The 27,300-nt window shown below is 44.2% G+C and overlaps 1 protein-coding gene and 1 non-coding gene across 2 annotated transcripts in view; one reads left to right on the forward strand and one right to left on the reverse strand.

Annotated features, from left to right (window-relative positions):
- The window catches only part of LOC124545281 (clathrin coat assembly protein AP180-like), a 156,930-nt gene that overhangs the window by 14,043 nt on the left and 115,587 nt on the right, over positions 1–27,300 (reverse strand). The gene's annotated exons all lie outside the window — the stretch shown is intronic.
- Trnat-ugu lies at positions 18,962–19,036 on the forward strand. The gene has a single exon. It is a non-coding gene; the product is annotated as a tRNA-Thr (tRNA).

The following is a 27,300-nucleotide window of genomic DNA, read 5'->3' on the forward strand; positions in this document are numbered from 1 at the left end:
ATATTGGGAGTGCTATACGGAGTGGACGCGTTTTATTCGACTGTTGATATTTAATATTACTGACCTTAAAAAAGTTGTGAACTTTTATAATTCTGAGATATACATGGATAAAGTATTATTATGGTAGACATGAATGAAAAAGATTGTTATCGTTTTCTTTAAACGCTACGAATTTGTCAATTCGAAAGAAAACTGGTTATACAGGGTGTTACAAAAAGGTACGGCCAAACTTTCAGGAAACATTCCTCACACACAAAGAAAGAAAATATGTTATGTGGACATGTATCCGGAAACGCTTACTTTCCATGTTAGAGCTCATTTTATTACTTCTCTTCAAATCACATTAATCATGGAATGAAAACACACAGCAACAGAACGTACCAGCGTGACTTCAAACACTTTGTTACAGGAAATGTTCAAAATGTCCTTCGTTAGCGAGGATACATGCATCCACCCTCCGTCGCATGGAATCCCTGATGCGCTGATGCAGCCCTGGAGAATAGCTTATTTTATCACAGCCGTCCACAATACGAGCACGAAGAGTCTCTACCGGGGTTGCGTAGACAAGAGCTTTCAAACGCCCCCATAAATGAAAGTCAAGAAGGTTGAGGTCAGGAGAATGTGGAGGCCATGGAATTGGTCCGCCTCTACCAATCCATCGGTCACCGAATATGTTGTTGAGAAGCGTACGAACACTTCGACTGAAATGTGCAGGAGCTCCATCGTGCATGAACCACATGTTGTGTCGTACTTGTAAAGGCACATGTTCTAGCAGCACAGGTAGAGTATCCCGTATGAAATCATGGCGGTGAATCGAGGAAGTACAGTACATACTGACGAAACTAAAATGAGCTCTAACATGGAAATTAAGCGTTACCGGACACACGTCCACATAACATCTTTTCTTTATTTGTGTGTGAGGAATGTTTCCTGAAAGTTTGGCCGTACCTTTTTGTAACACCCTGTATATATTGAGAAGAGAGGCAGAAGAAAAATGTCGAACTGCAAGGGAGGGTCATCGACTATCTGCGAGAAGTGTAATGTTTATTTGTAGATAGAGAAGAAAAGGAAGTGTATTCTGGAATCCCACAAAGAATACGTCAAAAGTAACGAAATCTTGTATATTTTCAAATGTCAGAAAAGTATATCTGTGATTAATTATTCGGAAGCCAACATTTAATTAATCTGTATCACTAAATTCTTCCAATCAGAAGTATGTAAAGTTAAAAAATATATTATGTAAATATGACCAACATCTGCTTTTATCAGAATATGTTTATTGTGAACATTAAGTAATTCCGTCCACAGAGGATTAAAAGAGATTTGATTGAAACTGAGTCAAAAGCATTCCTAAAATCTTCTGAACCACTACATGCTTTAGTTCTCGACTTGGAAATGATCCACAGCTGCTGCTAAAGCCAGCTTATACCTCCAGTTCATTAACTTTCGTTTTATTTTCTAAACTGCTGGTGATAATTCTAATGAATGTTCGTTAAGGAGCAAAGCACAGAAACGTGTGTTGTCTGAAGCCCTTGCATGTTGCCGCTACCACGCACGTTTCAACATCAATCTACTTATCTATTCTCCAGTCACGCCATGCACTGCTTGAAATACAATATTCATGTTAAACAGCGTGACACATTATGAGTTATACAATGCCCGTCTTTATTACCTCGTGGCAACTATCATGCATTAAAACAATGAATAGAAACCACAGAGAGCGCACCAAGGTTCTGATCTGGGTTAGTGTATAAGGGATTAAACTAATATTAATTTTGAAGATGGGGGAGCGGTGGAGAGAGCAAAGAACAATTTCTTAAAAAATAATACTCATATCTATTGAAAGACTACGTTTAAAAAAATCTGTTATGGATCCGCCCATTAAAGAGTCACGGTTCTATTCGCCAGTTAATTATCGGATAACCTGTTAGTGGGGCAGATGGGGATGCCAACTGGGAATAAATGGAAGGTGCTTTCCAGATCTGGCATTCGCCTTAGAAGCAAGGGAAACCTTTCAAAAACCTTGGCTGGAAGTGGGGGATTGGAATATTATAAATTTTTATCTTGGACGTCATCCTTCGATGAGGACATTGTCCCAGCCAAAAATCAAAACGTTGTGTTGTGTATGTGCGAAGTGTATGTACGTGAACATATGTGTACGTGTGTGTTACTGAATGGATCCCTCACTGAGGACGTTGTTCCAGCCAAAAATTAAAATATTGTGTGTATGAAAGGTGTATAATGTGTGTGTGTGTGAGTGTGTGTGTATGCGTTTCTGAACGGAGTGAAGTGTTGGAGTGTTGTGTGATGACAGGTAATGGAATTTCTTTTATTATGTTTCTCAAGTCCTAGGAGTGGAGCGGGCTGATCGAGTTAACCGGGCCATTGCAATGTCGCGGTTCCATTTAGCCACATATCAGACAAGCTGATTGTGTGGCAAATGGGAGATCCCAGTCCCGTCATACGCCCTACAACCAAGGAAAACTTCTCGAAAACGTTGGTTGGAACCGGGAGATTGGAACCATCTTAATTTATTACTGGAACAATGTTCTTCGATAAGAACGTTGTCCCAGCCAAAAATTAAAATGCTGCGTATGCTCGCCAATGTGACTTCCGTTCGGTGTTGCGTCGGGCCGATACATCTCGATGGGTGACGAGGTATTCCTCTTTCACTATCGGTGAATCGTTGTAGCTGTGTTCTAAGAGAACAACATGTACCACTTTGGCACTGATATATTTTATGAAGAGTTAAAGTTAGTGATGCTGGTGAGTATAGTGAAGAACAAAATTCACCAAAGAATAAAATAAAAAAGTTATGAATATCGAACTAACTGGGAGGGAACGCACTCGCGGATTGCACTTCTAAGGGATAATCGTCATAAAGCGCATTGTTCTTTCTGCAGGAAGGATTTCAGTATTGCACATGGTGACAACACGGACTACCTTTAACATTCGAAAACGTTGGGTAAGTAGTATGTGTTACAAGCTTGTAGTCATTATTTATTTTATGTTATTCATTTCGTAATCTACGACATGCAGCTGAGACTGATTAGCTATTTTTATGTCTTGGTAGGTCACAAAGAGAGAGGAAGGGAAGTCAATCAGACAAACAAGATATCTAACTTATTCAGCGACACATCACAAAAAGATTTATGCAGCGCAACTGCAGGCGTTTGTGTATCACACTGTAAAACATAGCCTCAGTTACAATAGCGTGGACTGCAACGTGAAACTAGATAAGGAAGTTTTCGTGAATTTTTTTTTTTAAAAAAAGAACAATGCAGTATGGTCGCACAAAGCTGAAAGTCTCATGCAAAATGTTTTGACAGCCAAAAGTGTGTCCGATTTTATTGAAATTTTGAAAGACTCATCTAAGTCGAGCTTATTTTTCTCTATTTGTTCTGATGCATCTAACCATAAAACAGGAAGATGTTCCCAGTAGTCTTACGATATTTTAATCCAGATCTTGGCGTACAACATAAACTTTTAAACTTTATAAAACAAAGTGATGAAACAGCCATAGGCATTCACAACTTGCTGATAACTCCCCTTGAGTCTCCCGGTTTACATGCTTCCAATAGTAGTATGTACTGTGCAGATAATACAGATGTAAACTTTGGAAAACACAATTCAGTTATGAAAGCGCTAAGCGATGGTAACAGAAATATTTTCCAGGTTCTGAAATCTGGTTTCGCAGGATAGAGAGGACCAAGTTGTGGAAAGGGGACATGGTCTATTACTGTTAGATATACAAGAACACACACAACTTTATTGCTCAAACCAATGCACAGTTTTCTCTTTAAAACAACAAAGATCAATTCAGGATTTAGAGTAACGGCTGAAGGCCTTACTTAAGCAAAATTACTATATCTTCTCGGCTAAGGCCGAAATACGAGGTGCATTCAAGTTCTAAGGCCTCCGATTTTTTCTCTCCGGACTGGAAAGAGATAGAAACATGCGCATTCTTTTAAAATGAGGCCGCGTTCATTGTCAATACGTCCCAGAGATGGCAGCACCGTACGGCAGATGGAATTTTACCGCCAGTGGCGAGAATGAGAACTGTTTTCAATACTTAAAATGGCGATGTTTTCCTTACTTGAACAGCGTGCAATCATTTGTTTTCTGAATTTGCGTGGTGTGAAACCAATTGAAATTCATCGACAGTTGTAGGAGACATGTGGTGATGGAGTCATGGATGTGTAGAAAGTGCGTTCGTGGGTGCGACAGTTTAATGAAGGCAGAACATCGTGTGACAACAAACCGAAACAACCTCGGGCTTGCACAAGCCGGTCTGACGACATGATCGAGAAAGTGGAGAGAATTGTTTTAGGGGATCGCTGAATGACTGTTGAACAGATCGCCTCCAGGGTTGGCATTTCTGTGGGTTCTGTGCACACAATCCTGCATGACGACCTGAAAATGCGAAAAGTGTCATCCAGGTGGGTGCCACGAATGCTGACGGACGACCACATGGCTGCCCGTGTGGCATGTTGCCAAGCAATGTTGACGCACAACGACAGCATGAATGGGACTTTCTTTTCGTCAGTTGTGACAATGGATGAGACGTGGATGCCATTTTTCAATCCACAAACAAAGCGCCAGTCAGCTCAATGGAAGCACACAGATTCACCACCACCAAAAAAATTTCGGGCAACTGCCAGTGCTGAAAAAATGATGGTGTCCATGTTCTGGGACAGCGAGGGCGTAATCCTTACCCATTGCGTTCCAAAGGGCACTACGGTAACAGGTGCTTCCTACGAAAATGTTTTGAAGAACAAATTCCTTCCTGCACTGCAACAAAAACGTCCGGGAAGGGCTGCCCGTGTGCTGTTTCACCAAGACAATGCACCCGCACATCGAGCTAACGTTATGCAACAGTTTCTTCGTGATAACAACTTTGAAGTGATTCCTCATGCTCCCTAATCACCTGACCTGGCTCCTAGTGACTTTTGGCTTTTTCCAACAATGAAAGACACTCTCCGTGGCCGCACATTCACCAGCCATGCTGCTATTGCCTCAGCGATTTTCCAGTGGTCAAAACAGACTCCTAAAGAAGCCTTCGCCGCTGCCATGGAATCATGGCGTCAGCGTTGTGAAAAATGTGTACGTCTGCAGGGCGATTACGTCGAGAAGTAACGCCAGTTTCATCGATTTTGGGTGAGTAGTTAATTAGAAAAAAAATCGGAGGCCTTAGAACTTAATTGCACCTCGTAATATTTCAGATCAGCTAAGGAAATTTTTTAAAAGCCAAGCATTTACAAATTCCGGCTAAAGTCCATATTAAGGAAAATTCAAGTTAGTTCTTCGGCTGAAAGCCCAATAAAATTTTTTTTTACGTAGTAAAGGAGAGGCTGTAAAGATAAGCTTTTACACAGTACAACAAAAAAACATCTTATGAAAACTTGAAGTATCTTGTCAGTTGAAGGGCCAAACAATTACTCACAAATAATTAAATACAACCTTAAGATAAACATTTACAGAACACGGCTGAAGGCCGTTTCAAGAATTCAAGGCCGGCCGGTGTGGCCGAGCGGTTCTAGGCGATCCGTCTGGAACCGCCTGACCGCTACGGTCGCAGGTTCGATCCTGCCTCGGGCATGGATGTGTGTGATATCCTTAGGTTAGTTAGGTTTAAGTATTTCTAAGTTCTAGGGGACTGATGACCACAGATATTAAGTGCCATAGTGCTCAGAGCCATTTGAGCCAAGAATTCAAGATAATTAAAGAGAAACCATACAGACAAAGATTTACATATTAAAGCCACAGATTCTGAAACAAACGCGGCTGAAGGCCTAAATACAGAGCGACTAGAATTTTAAATGAAACACGGCTGAAGGCCTAATCTTAAAGTTGTTATGAAGTTGGCTGAAGGCCATATACTACACAAAAACAGACAATATTAATACGCGGCTGAAGGCCTGACGCACTACCCACGACCAAATAAAACGACACTCACAAACAACAAACAGTGGTGCTCAGAAGTGTTCCAAGGGTCGGCCTGGGTAGGAAACTCAAACAACAGGTTAGGTGAGACAGGCAGCCAAGTGTAACACTAAATAATAATCGGGTGGCAGCACGATCTAGGGACAGCTGACGAACCAACCAACAACCAAATCAATTCCCTTCCACCAAACCAACGGCACGACAACCGAAAATATCAGCGAGGACTTAGATCTCAGTAGCACTACGTCTTGATAACTGGCACACTGGCTCGGACCCAACCATGCAGAGGTAACTTTTGCCCATTGGCCACAACATCTCTGCACAAGGAAGGAACCGACCCATGTCCGGCAAGCCGGCCGGTGTGGCCGAACGGTTTTAGGCGCTTCAGTCTGGAATTGCGCGACCACTACGGTCGCAGGTTCGAATCCTGCCTCGGGTGTGTGTGATGTCCGCAGGTTCGTTAGGTTTAAGTCGTTCTAAGTTCTAGGGACTGATGACCTCAGCTATTAAGTCCCATAGTGCCCAGAGCCAGTTGAACCAATTGCACATCCGGTAAGATGATCCATTGACAAGGCCCAAAAATGGTAAAAGACCAAATACACATCGCCCAATGATACGACCAACCGAACGACCAACCAGCGGTCGTTTCCGCTCCAATCTCATTCCGTCGGACAGTTCATGTATGTGGCCAGCGCTCCGTCCTCGACTGCTGCTCAGTACCCGACTTCCAGACACACGACGACCGGAAATACCGGGTGATCAAAAAGTCAGTATAAATTTGAAAACTGAATAAATCACGGAATAATGTAGATAGAGAGGTACAAATTGACACACATGCTTGGAATGACATAGGGTTTTATTAGAACCAAAAAAATACAAAAGTTCAAAAAATGTCAGACAGATAGCGCTTCATCTGATCAGAATAGCAGTAATTAGCATAACAAAGTAAGACAAAGCAAAGATGATGTTCTTTACAGGAAATGCTCGATATGTCCACCATCATTCCTCAACAATAGCTGTAGTCGAGAAATGATGTCATGAGCAGCAATGTAAAACATGTCCGGGGTTATGGTGAGGCATTGGCGTTGGATGCTGTCTTCCAGCATCCCTAGAGATGTCGGTCGATCACGATACACTTGCGACTTCAGGTAACCCCAAAGCCAATAATCGCACGGACTGAGGTCTGGGGACCTGGGGACCTGAGCAGACGATCATCACCAAACGACGCGCGCAAGAGATCTTTCACACGTCTAGCAATATGGGATGGAGCGCCGTCCTGCATAAACATCGTACGTTCCAGCAGGTCTTTATCAGCCAGGCTGGGGATGATGCGATTCTGTACCATATTGGCGTATCTCTCACCCGTCACGGTAGCAGTTGCAAAACCAGAATCACGCATTTCCTCGAAGAAAAAAGGCCCGATAACGGTAGATGTGGTAAATTCAACCCATACCGTGACTTTCTAGTCGTGCAGTGGAGCTTCCACGACAGTTGTAGCATTTTCGGTAGACCAAATTCTGCAGTCGTGCGCGTTGACAGACCCTCGGAGCGTGAAATGAGCTTCGTCGGTCCACAACACCTTACTGAACCAATTGTCATCTTCCACCATATTTTGAAACGCCCACACCGCAAATCCCCTCCGCTTCACTAAATCGCCAGGTAACAGTTCATGATGCCGACGGATTTTGTACGGATAGCATTGAAGGGTACGCCTAATTGCCAACCAAACAGTAGTGTATGGAATGCCGGTGCGACGTGCGACTACACGAGCGCTGACTTCCCCGTGCATAGACGAACCCACTACAGTCTCCATTTCTTCCTGAACTGTCTCAGCAGCATTACGCCTTGTGCTCGGTCGGCCACTACGGGGTCTATCGTCTAAACAACCCGTGGCTTCGAACTTCGAAATCATACTCGCCACTGCTGCATTTGTCAACGGACCTTTACCCGTTCGAATCCCCTTCCTATGGAGATAGGATCGTAACGCTGAACTAGCACATTCCCCATTCTGATAATACAGCTTCATTAAAAGCGCCTTTTCAGGTTACGTTAACATACTGCGACTGCTGGCGCATCTGATTCTCTTTCTGATTACAGATCCTTTTATACACGATTGTCATGCGCAGTCACTGACGTTTTGCTGTCCAGCGCCATCTGTCGGAGATTTTGTGAACTTTGTTTTTTTTTTTTTTTTTGTTCTAATAAAACCCCATGTCATTCCAAGCATGTGTATTCTCTAGGGCTGCATCAGCGCATCAGGGATTCCATGCGACGGAGGGTGGATGCATGTATCCTCGCTAACGGAGGACATTTTGAACATTTCCTGTAACAAAGTGTTTGAAGTCACACTGGTACGTCCTGTTGCTGTGTGTTTCCGTTCCATGATTAGTGTGATTTGAAGAGAAGTAATAAAATGAGCTCTAACATGGAAAGTAAGCGTTTCCGGATACATGTCCACATAATATATTTTCTTTCTTTGTGTGTACTGAATGTTTCCTGAAAGTTTGGCCGTACCTTTTCGTAACACCCTGTATAACCAGTTTTCTTTCGAATTGAAAAATTCGTAGCGTTTAAAGAAAACGATCACAATCTTTTTCATTCATGTCTACCATAATAATACTTTATCCACGTATATTTCAGAATTATAAAAGTTCACAACTCTATCTACATTATTCCGTGGTTTATTAAGTTTTCAAATTTATACTGATTTTTTGATCACCCGGTACTATCGGTTGCTCCAGAGATAGTACGACAGTGCGCTTATCGATAAGCGCTGTTGCTGCCACTCCCGGGTAGGTAAGGCAGGAAGTTAGTGACGCCAGTAAATGGAATAAGAACATGAGGCGGCCGTTCGGTAAGAGAAGATGACAAACAATAAACGGAATGAACACGAGCCGCGCACGGCTCAGGTTCATTGTTCGAATCGTGTTTTACATAATACGGTAAAATGTGCATGTGATACTTAAAACGCTGGTACAGAAACGTGTTGGTGCTGCATATCTGAAGGCGCCCATCTAAGCCAATGCTTCGCCAGTGGAACTGCTACTGAGAAGCACCTCTGAGTGGCTCCATGTGAACGCAGCCTTACCCCTTATTTGAAGTCTTTATCAAGGAGGACGTTCTGAACCATTGTAATAATTTAGGTGCAATACTTCGAGAACGCGAAAATAGCGACATTCAGCGTTCGAATTCTGTGAGGAACTCCACCTTTTTATGCTCGGCTAGCAGCGCCCTCAAGTGGCGTTGTGTGAAGGCCCTGAAGCAATGTTTCGCCACCAGTGACCCAGTGGCGCTTCCACACCGCCGGTGGCGGTACTGCGCCACTGAGCGCCACAGAAGTGCGCAGTGGTGCTGCCCATCTGAAGGCGCCCATATAAACCAGTGCCTCAGCAGCAGAAGGGCGATCGAGAGTGCATCTCAGTGGCTCCGTGTGAACAGTTTTTACCGGCGAGCATTCAGCTTCCCTCCAGCAGCTACCAAATCAGTCCTCTGTCACACCCAACAATCCACCATTTCACGGTTCCAGAAGCTAGAGAGGTGTGGTCCTCGAGAAATGCTGCTTCCTGTGATCCTTCAGCAAGTTTTCTACAGACACACAGGTGTCGAAATGACCGCCACAAACAGAAAATGAAAATGGGCGTATGACATTGATGGTCGGGACTTGCCAGCTGGAGAAGTTCGGCTGTCAAGTTTCAAGTCTTTTTAGGTGACGTTATATTGGGCACGTCGCATGTCGGTGAGTATGAGCTGATGATGAGGGCCGGCCGGAGTGGCTGAGCGGTTCTAGGAGCTACAGCCTGGAACCGCGCGACCGCTACGGTCGCAGGTTCCAATCCTGCCTCGAGCATGGATATGTGTGATGTCCTTAGGTTAGTTAGCTTTAACTAGTTCTAAGTTATAGGGGACTGATGACCTCAGCAGTGAAGTCCCATAGTGCTCAGAGCCATTTCAGCCCTTTTTTGATTGTGAGGACTGAGCCAGATCGCTGGTCGATCATCAGCGATCGGCTTGTTATCTTTGGCGCGTCCGCGGGCATGAGCATCTTTGCGTTTTCGGCTGGGGCGCGCGGGACGGCGAGAGGCAGTCGGTTTGGGGCGGCCGGTGAGACTAGCGGAGTGGTGGCTCGGGCGTAAGTACATGTGTGATGCCTGTTACGCTGGGGCTGTTTGCTAATCGTGAAACTCCTGCGGCGGTTGCCTGGAAGGCATTTAATATAAACTGTGCCAAGCCTCGCAGTGAGAGGGGAGTCCGGAGTTGGTGTTGGCCTAGATGTTTGTACAAATTGAGGTGCCTGTATGAGAAGCACGGCGTGGGCCTGTTGCTTGCTTCGTTCTTCTTGCAGCCACCGCAAGCGGATCTTCGGCCGGAATATCTACAGTTTGTGGTGAGCATAGAGTGAACAGGGTCTCGTAGGGTGTGCTCCCAGCCTGACTTACACTGTGTTATTTGTGGGTGCCGACCCCTTGTCTGTAACTGCTTCCGGGTGTCCGGTAAGATTTCACAGCAAAACTGTGTTTCTGTGGCAATCTGCGTTTATGGCTCAGCCTCCGCCTAGAAAGGGGAAAGAATAAGCGCCTGTTTCTTTGGGACACTGCAGTTCAAACAGAAGTGGCGTAATGTTAATTGTATGTAAAGTGTATTTTATGTCATGCAGTTTTCTTGGGCGCGCAGCTGTGTTATTGAACTCATTTTGAAGTGTTCTGTAGGGTGAATGACTGCTCCCCACTTCAGTGTATTCTTTTGAGTAGTATTGTAAGGTTTTTTGGATATTTTTCAGTGGGGGTGTATTGATTCAATTTTGTTTTTCTCTTTCTTTGAACTACAGAGAATTGTTTAGTTTATCTGGTTATTGGCTTAACTCGCGCTTCACGCACTAAATCAGCTGATATTGAAATTGTTTTTTTTTATTCCTGTTTAACGTCAGACAGATTCAAATGTAACTTCATTTATGTTGTTTGAAATAAATGTGTTGGATTGACCTTAATGAATTATGTGCAATCGAATAAGGGACCCAGTCCTTCATTAGTGCTTAACAGTGGCGTGTGGTTCGGGTTGTGAGCCCCGTTCTCGGATGATGAGGAGAACACAACACCCAGTCTTCTAGCGGGGGAAGTCGCCAACCCAGCCAGGAATTGAACCTGCTGCTTGGCAGACAGATGCACTAACCACTCAGCTAGGGGGATGGATTCAACAGACAGAAGCGAGATTCAACGCTGAGCACAACACAATGCCACCAAATGTACCAGTTGACTCCACAAAATGCAAGTCTCTACTGTCTGTGTTAAAATGTTACCAATAAAGCATGGCAACCAAGATCTCAATTCAGTTTCCAGTAATCCATTCTCCACTCTGTGTGGTGACAGTCTATCCATAAACGTGGCCTGGATTTCAGCTGTTGTTGTCCTACTATTCGTCAGAACCAGTCGGCTAATCCTACGATCTTCACGTGTTGTAATCGTTCTGGAAGGATCCACGCTTCCATGCTTGTTCCTCATGCCCTTCTGCAGTCACTACACAGCAGACAACGGTCTATGTTCTTTGTCGGCATGATGCTGCCGCGTCCCTCAGGCCAGTGATTCGACCTTTCTCAGATTACGAAAGATGGCAATACCCTGCACATTCACAGCGTCTTCTCTATTACGATCTCAATTCTTCATTTATAGGAATAGCTTATTCGGTACTAAAGGTAGGCTCCCATAAGGATGATATTTTTACTAACATGTGTCATAGCTATAGAATGCTAAAGAATCAGCTTGGTAGTTGATGTCAAAGAGGGCGGAGGTGCGGGCAGAGATCGGGGGCACTCTCCTACCCAGCCGGCCGGTGTGGCCGTGCGGTTAAAGGCGCTTCAGTCTGGAACCGCGTGACCGCTACGGTCGCAGGTTCGAATCCTGCCTCGGGCATGGATGTGTGTGATGTCCTTAGGTTAGTTAGGTTTAATTAGTTCTAAGTTCTAGGCGACTGATGACCTCAGAAGTTAAGTCGCATAGTGCTCAGAGCCAGCCATCTCCTACCCGTGGGGCGCGAAACTGTCCATAAAAGGGGGAAGATTCGGCAGCGATTAACGGCATTAGAATGAATAAGGCAATGGCAACCACTGCATTAAGGATACATAATGCGTATCCACGGGACATGTGGCATGTAATCGAAAAATGTGTCTTGATGATCTCTTCGTTGGCAAAAGATTCTGGACGAGTGGCCCATTCGGATCTTAACTAGGGGACTGCCAAGCGGTAGCTGTTCATGAGAAAAAAGTCTGAATAATGAACGGAAAGATGGCGTCCCACGAGTTGAGTGATGGAATGTCAAAACGTTGAACTTGTTAGGGAAGATAGAAAATCTGGAAAGGGAAATGCTAAGGCTCAGTCTAGGTATAATAGGGGTCAGTGAAGGAAAATAGAAAGATGACAAGAATTTATTGTCAAATGAGTATACAGTAACATCAACAGTAGCGGAAAATGGTATAACACGTGTAGGGTTAGTCATGTATAGGAAAGTAGAGCAGAGAGTGAGTTACTGAGAACAGTTCACTGATATGGTTGTTCTCATCAAACCAAACCCGACAACCATACTTTAGGTATACAATACGAGGTCGCAAGCCAAAGATGGAGAAAGTATATGAGGATACTGAATGGGTAATTCAGCACGTAAAGGGAGATGAAAGTCTATTAGTTACCGGTGATTGCAATGCGGTCGTGGGCAGGGAGTAGAAGAAAGGGTTATGGGAGAATACGGGCTTGATAGCAGGAATGAGAGAGGAGAATAATTCAGTTCTGATATAAATTTCAGCTAGTAATAGCAACTACTTTATTCAAGAATCACAAGAGGAGGAGGTATACTTGGAAAAGGCTGGGAGATACCGAAGATTTCAGTTAGATTCCAATATGACCAGGCAGAGATTCTGAAATCAGGTACTGGATAGTAAGGCGTACCCAGGAGCAGATATAGACACAGGTCACAATTCAATAATCGTGAAAGGTAGGTTGAAGTTTAAGAGATTAGTCAGGAAGAATCAATGCGCAAAGAAGTGGGATGTACAAAATATTAAGAGATGAAGAGATAAATTTGAAGTTCTCTGAAGCTATAGGTACTGCTGTAAGGAATACATCAGTAGAATGAAATTTTCACTCTACAGCGGAGTGTGCGCTGGTATGAAACTTCCTGGCAAATTAAAACTGTGTGCCGGACCGAGACTCGAACTTGGGACCTTTGCCTTTCGCGGGCAAGCGCTCTACCACTCAGGTCCAGAGTTCGGGTCTCAGTCCGGCACACAGTTTTAATCTGCCAGGAAGTTTCAATACATCAGTAGTCCGTTCAGTTGAAGAGCAATGGACATCTCTAAAAAGGACAATTACAGAAGTTGGAGAATAAAACGTAAGTACAAAGAAGATAACTTCGAAGAAACCATGGATAAAAGAAGAAATACTTCATTTGATCGACGAAAGAAGGAAGTACAAAAATGTTCAGGTAAATTCAGGCGTACAGAAATACAATTTATTTAGAAATGAAGTAGATAGGAAGTGAAGGAAAACTAAGGTGAAATGGCTGTGTGAGAAATGTGAAGATATCGAAAAAGAAACGACTGTCGGAAGGACTGACTCAGCATACACAATAGCCAAAACAACATTCGATGACATTAAATGGTTACATTAGGAGTACAATGGGAGTTCCTCTTTTAAATGTAAAGGAGACAGCGGATAAGTGGAAAGAGTCTATTGAAGGCTTATGTAAGGGGGAGAACTTGTATGATGACCTGATAGAAGAAGGAAGAGTAGTCAATGGTGAAGTGATAGGGGATCCAGTATTAGAATCAGAATTTAAAAGAGGCTTGCAAGACAAAAGATCAGATTAGGCAGAAGGGAGAGAAAACATTCTATCGCAATTTCTAAGATCATTGGGGGGGGGGGGGGGGGGGAGAAGGATAATTAAACTATTAACACTGGTGTGAGGAATGTATGAGACTAGCGCTATACCATTAGACTTTCGGAAAAACATCACCCACACAATTCCGAAGGCTGCAAGAGCTGACGAGTACGAGAATTATCGTACAATCAGCTTAACATTTCATGTATCCAAGTTGCTGACAAGAATAATATACAGAAGAATGGAAAAGCGTTGGACAGTGTCAGATAGCGCAAGATTCCAACATGGTTTTCTCCATCCATTCTTTTCTTCTCTTTCAGATTTTTAATTTTTATTGTCAGCCTTACGTCCCTGATACACAAATATAAATATAACTCATGGATCTTTCAAACAGGCTCCTGGCTCGACGTATACGTTATATTTGATCAGATGACGGTATATATTTTAATTCGTTAAATCAAAAAGATGTTATCCACATGAATATTAATTACACAAAAAATGATCCTTACATACGTTGGTCCAGAAGATAATGATCACCTGTTTAATAGCTTGTCGTTCCAACTTTGAGACGCAATTCTGCGTTGCACGGTTTCGAAAAGTTAAATTACGGGCTGGTAGTTCAAAAATGGTTCAAATGGCTCTGAGCACTATGGGACTTAACTACTGAGGTCATCAGTCCCCTAGAACTTAGAACTACTTAAACCTAACTAACCTAAGGACATCACGCACATCCATGCCCGAGGCAGGATTCGAACCTGCGACCGTAGCGGTTACGCGGTTCCAAACTGACGCGCTTAGAACCGCACGGCCACACCGGCCGGCGGGCTGGTAGTTTTTGGACTCTGAGGTAGCTGTTGATAGGATCCGAGATGTGTTCCATCAGAATCAGCCAAGATAAAAACATGAGTTCGGTGTCCTCCTCAAACGACTGCAGCAAGACTCTGGCTTGTGACACGGTCATTTGTGCTGTGAGAAGACGCCATCGACGTCATGGAAGACTGAGCCGTGACGGCTCGAGTCTGATCTTTTACTCGTTTATTTGTCTGATTTACTGACCTTCGATTACTAACACAGGTCCCATGAAGGCCCAGGTGAATGTTCTCGATACTATAAAACTGCCCCCACCAGACTAAGTACGTGTCGCGGTGCGTGTTCAAGAGCAGCCGTTCTGAGGATGACGGCGTGTCCCGACACGATCATCGGCGTGGTGTAGCAAGAAATATGATTCAACTGACAAAGCAACACGTTTCCGTTAGTAAACAGTCCAGTCTTGACATTCCCATGGCCACTGCAATTGTTATTTACTCGTACAATACCGTTATGAGAAATTGTGTGGATCGTTTGCTGCAGAGCCCAATATTCAACAACGTGTGTCGAACGATGTGTTCCGAAATATCTGTGCCTGCACCTCCATTGAACTCCGTCATCAGGTCTAAAACAGATCGCTGCCTTTCCTGTTTTACATGGTGGTCATGCCGCCAACTTCTGTGATGAGGCGTCCAACACCTTACGGCCTAGTCGTCGTTTCGCTGTCCTTCAACCACTTTCTATAGATACTCGTCATAATAACACGCGAGCAGCAGACAAGCTTCGCCATTTTCGCCATGCGTGTTCCCTGGCGCTGTGTCGTAGCAGTCCACGCTTTATCGAAGTCGCTTATTTCAGTGATTTTCCCTTTTTGCGGTTCCTATCGTCGTTATAACGACTCCCTTATTTGTGTCTTTTGCGCTTGTACAGGGAACTAGTGGTGGAAGTGCAGATATTGTGATCATTGGTACCTTAATACATGGTAACAATTATTGAACAATATGAAGAATACGTAAATTAGTTACGAACCACGGCGTGCACACGCTTTATTCAACATGTAGACATCACTAGAGATATTCGGATTTAGGTTATGATATGCTCGATATGTCTGCCATCATAAGCGATGATGTGGCGCAGACGAATAGCGAAATTCTGCATGAACCGGAACATCGATGCTGTCGACGACTTCCTGAATGACTGTTTTCAGCTCAGAAATGGTTTTCGGGTTATTGCTGTACACTTTGCCTTTAATATAATATCACAAAAAGGAGTCGCATATGTTCAGATCCGCAGAATATGGCGGCCAGTCGAGGCCCATGCCAGTGGCCTTTTGATACCACAGAGGCAGAATCCGGTCTCCGAAGTGCTCCCCCAGGACATCAAACACTTTCCTGCTTCGATGCCTCCTTCTTGCATGAACCCCATTTTGTTGAAATCAGGGTCGCTTCGGATAGTGGGGATGAAATCATCTTCCAAAACCTTCACGTAGCGTTCGGTAATCACCGTCCCATCAAGAAATATCACACCGGTTATTCCGTGACTAGACATTGGACACCACACAGTCACCCGTTGAGGGTGAAGAGACGTTTCGCCGGCCGGAGTGGCCGAGCTGTTCTAGGCGCTTCAGTCTGGAACTGCGCGACCGCTACAGACGCAGGTTCGAATCCTGCCTCGGCCATGGATGTGTGTGATGTCCTTAGCTTAGTTAGGTTTAAGTAGTTCTAAGTTCTAAGGGACTGATGACCTCAGATGTTAAGTCCCATAGTGCTCAGAGCCATTTGAGCCACTTTTGAGACGTCTCGATCGCGAAATGCGGATTCTCAGTCCTCGCAAATGCGAAAATTTTGCTTAGTGACGAAACTATCTAAATGAAAGCGGGTTCCGAGCGGTCTAAGGCGCTGCAGTCAAGGACTATACGGCTGGTTCCGGCGGAGGTTCGAGTCCTCCATTGGGCATGGGTATGTGTGTTTGTCCTTAGGATAATTTAGGTTAAGCAGTGTGTAAGCTTAGGGACTGATGACCTTAGCAGTTAAGTCCCATGAGATTTCACACACATTTTTTTTTTTTTTTTTTTTTTTTTTTTGCAAACGGGTTTCATTGCTAAACCAAACCATATTCACATCAAAAGCCGGTTCGTCAATTCTGGGAACAGTAGTGTTGGTGAAACACAACATCTGTTCCATGGCCCTGGGGCTTATGGGTTTGAATTTTGTATGGGAAGAGATGTAGGTCTTAGGCAACAATTTGAAGCGGTGTCTTCCGGCTGATTCCCACCTGTTGTGCAGCTCGTCTGATCTGTTTCCTAGGGCTGGTTTGTAACACAGCGCGTGTCTTCTCCATCGTTTTCAGGCGTGTTCACCCTTTTCGGACGACCAACGTAGCAACACTGTCATCACGAACGCTACCCTTTCTCTCAAACCTATGAATGAAATTCGTGTATGTTAGCACACTTGGACCGGTTGTCTTCAGCCGGAACTTGGTCGCAAACTTCCTTTGAGCCGCACATGGGCTGTTATTGCTCGAATAGTAGGCCTTCACAAGCGCTATACGCTCAGGCACGCTGTACCGTGATATTTTCATGTGCAAATGACCGACAACAACAAGGCCCATGTGCATGCACATACTAATTCCCACCACGCCCCGAGGCAAACCATGCAGTTTGAAAGTCCTAATGCAAACTGGTTCAAAAGTTATGACGATTTAATTTCATATAGTTCTATAATTGTCAGTGTGTTAGTTGTTTTCTCTCTGTGTCTAATGGTCTTTCCACAAACCCCTCACATAATTTACTGCCTGATACAGTATTTTCTGTATGATTATAGCTGCAGCATTAAGAGGACTGCGCCTGTCAGTAAAGACCAGATGTTCTGCGTCCACACATCCACACTTCACCATTCGATCTGATTCCCAGGGGAAAATAACCATCAGTGGCATGCTCTTGTCACATGTACTTCGAGGTATTGACCAACCTACTATTCGTAACAGCCGTAATAATTAGTGTACAAATGAAGTAAATACTGATCTAATGTTGTACAGTACATTGCCCTCAGTCACTAATAAAAATATCATTACTTAAACACCTCAGACCCTCTATAATTTCCTCACGTCCTTACATGCCTAAAGCCACCAAGTCGCATCAATTGTCGCAGAGGGCAGTGATCACTATGTTGTGGCTTCTCTGCATATTACAGTTCGTCTCAAAAAGTAATAATATACCATGTTTAGACCCTAAATAAAATGTAAATGTCATGTGACTAGGGCCTCCCGTCGGGTAGACCGTTCGCCGGGAGCAAGTCTTTCGATTTGACTCCACTTCGGCGACTTGCGCGTCGATGCGGATTAAATGATGATCATTAGGACAACACAACACCCAGTCCCTGAGCGGAGAAAATCTCCGACCCAGCTGGGATTCGAATCCGGGCCCTTAGGATTGACATTCTGTCCCGCTGACCACTTAGTTACCGGGGGTGGACAAGTTTAGACTCTTGAAAGAATAAAATTTTGCGACACACTCGATGGGACTATACTTCATGATGTTTGGAAAACGTGATCTACGTTGTTCTCATCAGTGGAATGTGAAAACCAAAGCACTGTGATATTCGGCGGAAGGAAACGAATATACTGACATACCTGAATGGATTAAACATTACAGATCCAAAACGTTTCGTAAATTCATTCATTCATTCACTCATTGGTCGTGTTTTGTAGATTCATGTGGAAAGAGAGCCTTCAGGGACGTGGAACGATTCAAGGTATACATTAACAAAACAATAGCTCATAATAGAAACTTAACAATAGACTGTCTCTGATTCAATTACAATTAAATCAATACCATTAGCTGCTGACAGGCGTTGATATACGTCAACGGGGACAGTTGAAAATGTGTGCCCCGACTGGGACTCGAACCCGGGATATCCTGCTTACATGGTAGACGCTCTAGCCATCTGAGCCACCGAGGGCACAGAGGATCGTGCGCTGCAGGGACTTATCGCCGGCACGCTCCCCGTGAGACCCCCATTCTCAACTTACAGTCCACACACTACATTCGTAGTGCCCCTGCCATTATACCCATTACTCGCGCGGCCACCAATGGCATCTGTTCTTTCGGACATCTCCGAAAGACAGATGCCATCTTCATATCGTTAAAAGCTAACCGGCTGATGATCTTCTTCAGTGAGGATGCACTCGAATTGCCTGAACTCTTACGGGACTCGGTGGATTGTCTGCCGCGAGTAATGGGTATAATGGCAGGGGCGATACGAATGTAGTGTACGGAGTATAAGTTGAGAATGTGGGTCTCACGAGGAGCGTGACGGCGATAAGTCCCCCCAGTCGCACTATCCTCTGTGCCCTCGATGGCTCAGATGGATAGAGCGCCTGCCCTGTAAACAGGAGATCCCGGGTTCGAGTCCCGGTCGGGACACACATTTCCAAGTGCCCCCGTTGATGTCCGAAAGAACAGATGCCATCTTCGTATCTCTGATTAAGGTTATTCACGCTTCAGGTAACTAAATTTAACAAGAAAATTAGAAAGAAATTACCACGGACCGTAGTGATTGCTCCCGTGATGGCCGCAAGGTTAGTAAGGAGTGTTTGTAGTAGGGTTCAAATGGTTTAAATGGCTCTGAGCATTGTGGGACTTGACATCTGAGGTCCTCAGTCCCCTAGAACTTAGAACTACTTAAACCTAACTAACCTAAAGACATCACACACATCCATGCCCGAGGCAGGATTCGAACCTGCGACCGTAGCGGTCGCGCGGGTCCAGACTGAAGCGCCTAGAACTGCTCGGCCACCCCGGCCGGCTTTGTAGTAGGGCGATCCATTCCTCCACGAGCCCAACTGACGACTACTGGATCGTCGTTGATGCATGTCGACGTGCTGCAATACAGCTCCTCGACGCACCCACGCGCTCCCAATGGGATTTGAGTAAGGGAAACAGGCAGGGCGGTCCATTCAGCCACCTGTGCAGACGCGGGCTGTCATCCACAAAAATGAAGTAAGCGCCACATGGGGATGCAATATTGCTGGACATACCCCGTAATGCATCCAGAAACACTGTCGAACATGGTCGTGTTGAAGGTCAAGGTAATACGGTGTGGTGGTAATCTGGAAATTTCCGTGAAGTTCCTCTGCTGAGGTCGTTGATGTCTAGGCTTCCACACCACTTAAACTAACTTAGGCTAAGGACAACACACACACCCATGCCCGAGGAAGGACTCGAACCTCCGACGTGGAGAGCCGCGCGAACCGTGGCAAGGCACCTGAGACCGCGCGGCTACCCCGCGTGGCTGGTACGGTTTGGGAAGGTATAAAGTGTGTGGGCTCCAAATCTTTGAACACGGTGCCCTCACCAGTCAACGTTATTGTGGAACTTTACTCCTTCCTCGTGTGCGTCTTTTCTGGGGTGAATTCAGCCAGACTTCATTTTTATGGGTGACAATGGATGACCACATCGAATAGAGCACGTGCAAGAGCTCTTGTAACGAGAGGATATTCGGAGAATGGACTGGTCTTACAGTTGCCCTGACTGAAATCCTATCGAGGACGTGTGGGCTGCGTTGGGGAGACGTATTTCACTACGTCCAAAAAATGGTTCAGCTGGCTCTTAGCACTATGGGACTTAACATCTGAGGTCATCAGTCCCCTAGACTTAGAACTACTTAAACCTAATTAACCTAACGACATCACACACATCCATGCCCGAGGCTGGATTCGAACCTGCGACCTTAGCAGCAGCGTAGTTCAGGATTGCTGGAGGAAGTAATGCCCCACCCTAAAAACTCCTTACCAACCTTGTGCTGTTCTCATACTCTACGAAAAGCCGCTACCGTCCTTCTGGAATGTCAAGGGGACACAACAAACCGCGGTGTATCTGTGTAATTATTATGCAGAATTATTATTTAATTTAGGGGCGACTAGACACTTCAACACAAAAGAAGACGAGAACAGCTGCCAACATGAGCAAGTAAATATCCTCGGAGTAGTAGTGCAACTTAAATCACTTAATAAAAGCAAGTCTTCTGGTCCAGACTGTATACCAATTAGGTTCCTTTAGGAGTATGCTGATGCATTAGCTCCATACTTAACAATCATATACAACCGTTCACATGAACTGCTGAGTGCTATTGACAAGGGATTTCAGATCGATTCCGTATTCCTGGAATTCCGGAAGGCTTTTGACACTGTACCACACAAGCGGCCCGTAGTAAAATTGCGTGCTTATGGAATATCGTCTCAGTTATGTGACTGAATTTGCGATTTCCTGTCAGAGAGGTCACAGTTCATAGCAATTGACGGAAAGTCATCGAGTGAAGCAGAAGTGATTTCTGCTGTTCCTTATCTATATAAACGATTTGGGAGACAATCTGAGCAGCCGTCTTCGGTTGTCTGCAGATGACGCTGTCGTTATCGACTAATAAAGCCATCAGAAGATCAACACAAACTGCAAAACGATCTAGAAAAAATATCTGAATGGTGCAAAAAGTGGCAGTTGACCCTAAATAACGAAAATGTGAGGTCATCCACGTGACTACTAAAAGGAACTCGTTAAACTTCGGTTGCACGATAAATCAGTCTAATCTAAAAGTCGCAAATTCAACTAAATACCTAGGTATTACGATTACGAACAACTTAAATTGGAAAGAACACATAGAAAATGCTGTAGGGAAGGCTAACCAAAGGCTGCGTTTTATTGGCAGGACACTTAGAAAATGTAACAGACCTACTAAGGAGACTGCCTACACTACGCTTGTCCGTCCTCTTTTAGAATACTGCTGCGCTGTGTGGGATCCTTACCAGATAGGACTGACGGAGTACATCGAAAAAGTTCAAAGAATGGCAGCACGTTTTGTATCATCGGGAAATACGGGAGAGAGTGTCACAGAAATGATACAGTATTTGGGCTGAAAATCATTAAAAGAAAGGCGTTTTTCGTTGCGACGGAATCTTCTCACGAAATTTCAATCACCAACTTTCTCCTCCGAATGCGAAAATATTTTGTTGACACCGACCTACATAGGGCGGAACGATCACCACGATAAAATAAGGGAAATCAGAGTTCGTACGAAAAGATATAGGTGTTCATTCTTTCCGCGCCCTATACGAGATTGGAATAATAGAGAATTGTGAAGGTGGTTCGATGAACCCTCTGCCAGGCACTTAAATGTGATTTGCAGAGTATCCATGTAGACGTAGATGTAGATGAACAATAACAACAAACAGGATTAGCGTTGCCACACTATAACAAACACACTCTAGTTCCCTGATGTTACATCAATGCCCGTTCCCAACTGGCCATGGTTGATTGGCTAGATAGGTGCCTTCAATAACTGCTTACACAACATTACTAATTTACGTAATTTATTAGTAATAGTTCACCATGAACAACAAATCTTAAAACACTTCATAAAAGATTGATTAAAAAACTGCTTCTCTGGGTAATAAATTCTCAACCAATAACAGTAGGATACATCATTTCCAAATAAAAACTTACAGAATCGTAATGGTAGAAAGGTACCTTTCAAACTTCAAAATTAACTTTCATTTAACACGCAGATATAAAAACATATACAAAACTGAATTTCAGATCTATCCAATGAGTAATCCTGATACAATTATGTTCACAAATAAGAAATATAATAACTTTAAGACAACGCCCATCCGGCATTGGCCACACCTTTACACACTCGTCAGTTCCTTTGAAAAGTGAGTTACTGCTCAGTCTCCACACAGTTAAGCACTCTAACACCGCAGAAGTCATTGAAGGTTAATACACGTACCGTATTCCACTACTTTCTTCTCCAATATCATGGTATTCTTATTGTGACCGAACATGCTACAGCACAGCGTGTCCAGGTTGGGCCCACGCCGTCTTGTTTATCTGCTGTGGCAAAACACCCACAAACGACATCGGCCACAGCTCGCCATAATTGCGCCCATACAATTGCAGAGCCCACGGCTTACCGTTCCACAGCAGCGTTGAATTCCCAAGCGTCTCGGTGAAACCATCAGTACACAACCACAGAGTGCGTAAATTATTCAATGCACAATTCGGACCATCCGTACCCCAACACACTGCCGTTCTGTCTTCCTCGCTCGGTACTCTCCAACCCTCCTCACTTCATCACCAAGGGGCCACTCGCCGCCAACTCGGCGCCCCAGTATCTCTGGCGAGGCCAATATCGACCTTAACACTCGCGGCCGGAACACAATCGTGCCGAAAATCGGCACATTATTGCCTCTAAATAAATCATTTCTGTTAGTCTCACTGCGTGTTTCTCTAAGTTACCTTCAGTATTATACTTTAGCAGTTATTTCTATGTAAGACCCACGTTTCATAGCTGCATATTGCTTGGCAGTGATGCATCACGCGAAAGTTACTTTCATTCTTAAATTTTGCACACCAGTGTAGTTACCTGCACCTGTAAGTACTATGGTGCGGTACATTACGACTCATCACGCATTTCTACAACAAACACTGCTAAGGACCATGTAGGTAACAGAAACCTTGAATCTAGATATTCAGATAACTTGTTGTTGGAACAGATCATGAGGAATGTTTTAAATTTTCGTTTCAACTGGCAGGGATCCTAAACTTATTTAATACCTTTGCATCTGCGTACCCATCTCAATTTTGCACTCCAGACAAGGATGTACAGTCAACATGAAAATTATTAGATTATCTTGTATTGTGATTTTGCAGATCATAGTTGAACTGAAACTAATTTTTATAATCAGCAACAAATACCGTTAAGGAGTAAACATATGCGTTAGTGACTTTAAAAATTCCAAGATTGTTAAAAAGGCTCCTGCAAGAGGTACAGTGATCTAAGTCACCCATTATTCTTACTACTCGCTTCTGCTGGACAAGCACATAACTTACTTTAGATGTGTTATGCCAGAATATAACTGCGTAGAATAAAGAAGAAAGCTTTAGAGTTTTATGTCCAGTCGACAACTACACTCATGCTCATAAATTAAGGATAATGCTGATACATGGCGAAACAACGCTCTGGTGGGCGGTTGGCGGGTTTAAATCACCTCGGGGTATGACCATACGGAGCATGTGACCTGCAGTCGTCGCACGGTGCCGCTGGCATTAGTCCACATACGCAGAGGTGTGTTGGTGCATGTCAGAGTACAGTGTAGCGAGTAAGTGTGCAGACGTTTTCAGACCTGCTAACGGTGACTGTGTGTTGAAAATGGCTCAAAGAACACTTATTGATGATGTTATGAGGGGTAGAATTCTTGGACGACTGGAGGTTGGTCAAACACAGCAGGTCGTAGCACGGGCCCTCCGTGTGCCACAAAGTGTGATCTTAAGATTATGGCAACGATTCCAGCAGACAGGAAACGTGTCCAGCGCTACAGTACGGGACGTCCACAGTGTACAACACCACAAGAAGACCGATATCTCGCCATCAGTGTACGCAGACGGCCACGGAGTACTGCAGGTAGCCTTGCTCGGGACCTTACCGCAGCCACTGGAACAGTTGTCTGTAGACGCACAGTCTACAGACGACTGAACAGACATGGTTTATTCGCCCAGAGACCTGCAAGGTGCATTCCACTGACCCCTGGTCACAGGAGAGCCCGTAAAGTCTGGTGTCAAGAAAACAGTACATGGTTATTGGAACAGTGGTCCCATGTTATGTTCACGGACGAATCCAGATACAGTCTGAATAGTGATTCTCGCCGGGTTTTCATCTGGCGTGAACCAGGAACCAGATACCAACCCCTTAATGTCCTTGAAAGGGACCTGTATGGAGGTCGTGGTTTGATGGTGTGGAGTGGGATTATGATTGGTGCACGTACACCCCTGCATGTCTTTGACAGAGGAACTGTAACAGGTGAGGTGTATCGGGGCGTCATTTTGCGCCAGTATGTCCGCCTTTACAGGGGTGCAGAGGGTCCCATCTTCCTCCTGATGGATGATAACGCACGGCCCCATCAAGCTGCCATCGTGGAGGAGTACCTTGAAACAGAAGATATCAGGCGAATGGAGTGGCCTGCCTGTTCTCCAGACCTTAACCCCATCGAGCACGTCTGGGATGCTCTCGGTCGACGTATCGCTGCACGTCCTCAAACCCTTAGGACACTTCAGGAGCTCCGACAGGCACTGGTGCAAGAATGGGAGGCTATACCCTAGCAGCTGCTCCAGAATATGCCAACCCGTTGTGCGGCCTGTGTACGTGTGCATGGCAATCATATCCCATACTGATGTCGGGGTACATGCGCAGGAAACAGTGGCGCTTTGTAGCACATGTGTTTCAGGACGGTTTTCTCAACTTATCACCAATACTGTGGACTTACGGATCTGCGTCGTCTGTGTTCCCTATGTGCCTATGCTATTAGCGCCAGTTTTGTGTAGTGCCACGTTGTGTAGCACCACATACTAGCCTACAATTATCCTTAATTTATGACCATGAGTGTAGATCATTAGGAACGGGGCACAAGCTTGGAAAGTTTTTCTTTCAAAGGAACCGTTCTGGCATTTGCCTGGATTGATCTCGCGAAATCGCGGAAAACCTAAATCGGGATGGCCGGACGCAGATCTGAATCGTCGTTCTCCCGAATGCGAGTCCAGTATGTTAAGCACTGCGCCTTCCTCGCTCTGTACGACTGCATAAGACAAGAGGGAGCTACTTATGTGGCAATGGATTTATTATAATATACATTATGGAAGTTAACCTTTGTTGTTTACAATTAATTAGAGGATAGTGGGGTAAGACTGGGTACCGGGATGCAACCGGGTACCGTGTTTCTCATGTGACAACGCCCTGTGCTGGAGATATAAACAATTACATTCCACGAGTCAAGATGAAAGAGCTACTATATTGGCGTGTTGTTGCTGTTCTGTTCACCGCGTCTACGAAGATAAATTTCCTTTACGGGGTCAACCGAATAATGTTCTTTTATTTTTAAGCTGCGAATATTTCATAGCCATTACACTTCTAAGAACTCTATTTAGCTAGGATTATCAGTTGATTTGTGAGTGTGTATAGACTAATAAACAATAGGGGCTGGATTTAACAATAACGTACTGTTGTTTCGCTTTTATAACCTCTGCACCTGGGGTAAGACGGGGTACACTGAGTGGGGCTAGGACCGGGAATGTCGGTTAAAAGAATAGAAGCAAATAAATGAGAAAATGCTATCACGGAAGAGAAAGTTGTTTTATGGAAGCTCAACACCGCAGAAAAAGATATTATCAAAGCAAATCAATCAAAAAGAGACGCATGTAAAGAGCCAACATAAAAACGGAGTGTTATCATAAAATTATCAGTTCTCGAACAATGATTCTGTGCATGAAGACGATAGAAACAAATCAGGTGTCAATTGCGGATATTGTGACGACGTATTTCGAAACTCTGAAGAATGTGAAGGTTGGATTCAATGCAGAAAATGTGCTGTCACAAAAGCTGCAGTGGAGCGGATGATGGGGAGTGTTGCTTTATATGTGATTTTTGTGAATAGTATTGTTAGTTAAATTATATTTCAATAAATATTTCTGATTTTCCACTGTGATTGTTTACTTGAAAATCTTGTTTTTCTGTATTCTCGAAAGTTAGTTTGGGACAGGGGACCAAACAGCGAAGTCATCGATCCCATGGGATTAGGGAAGGAAGTTGGCCGTGCCCTTTCAATGGAACCATCCCGGCTTTTGCCTGAAGCGATGTAGGGAAATCACGGAAAACCGAAATTAGGGCGACCAGACCCGCGTTTGAACCATCGTCCTCCTAAATGTGAATCCAGTGTGCTAACCAATGCGCCACCTCGCTCGGTCCTATAAGTTAGTATGTGTAGTCGTTCTCACGCCACTACAGTCCGATCCACGAACAATGGCGATTCGCGCATGTCGAGGCACAGCCGGGGATTGCATTGCTGACGATTCCAAGCGACAGTTCCCGTATATCCTGCAAATCATGTCTCTCACTTGTGTATGCAGAATTTATCACTTATCGCTGCAGTCAGCGATGACAACGCGCAACAAATGGAATCGAAATTCACTGAACAACTCGCTACTATCACGTTTAATGCTCATATTAGCTACAGCATTCGCAGTAGAGCGCTCAGTACACTACTAAACGCTCGTTGGCTGTCGAAGATCACGTGACGTACGTGCGCAGAACAAGCCGAAACTCAACCGCCATTATTCTTGACTCCAACTGTAGTGGAGTAAGACCAGGTGATTTGACTTTTGCTATAAAAGAACTCTCATTAAAAAAATACTGAAGCTATGACTTTTGAGGAATAATATGTTGTACCCAATTGAACAATGATTACTTATACTAAATCTGACAGTCTCTAGGTTAAATAGTGTAGCTCTAAATGGCTTTAGAGTGTTAGCTTTCCGATATTTCTCCGTTTTCCCCTATTAGTTGCATAAATGCACGCAAGTGCAGCAATTGAAATCAGTAAAAATGACAGAATGTGTGATCGTCAAGAACATGATTAAAGTACATCATAACTGTTTTTATTTCAACAAAATTATCTATTTTTAATTACAAATATATTGGTTTAATTATACAATATTAATAAAGTCATTTAAAGCAATTACTTTTAAGAATTATTATTAACTTACCATTACATTCATTAATTAAGTTATTAACTCTTCAATCTTTGAATCAAAACCAATTCGTATTTTTCTAGCTTACACTAAAGTACAAAGAAAGCAATAAAACG

This window comes from Schistocerca americana, chromosome 8 (genome assembly GCF_021461395.2).
Source record: "Schistocerca americana isolate TAMUIC-IGC-003095 chromosome 8, iqSchAmer2.1, whole genome shotgun sequence".
In the NCBI taxonomy this organism is placed as follows: domain Eukaryota; kingdom Metazoa; phylum Arthropoda; class Insecta; order Orthoptera; family Acrididae; genus Schistocerca; species Schistocerca americana.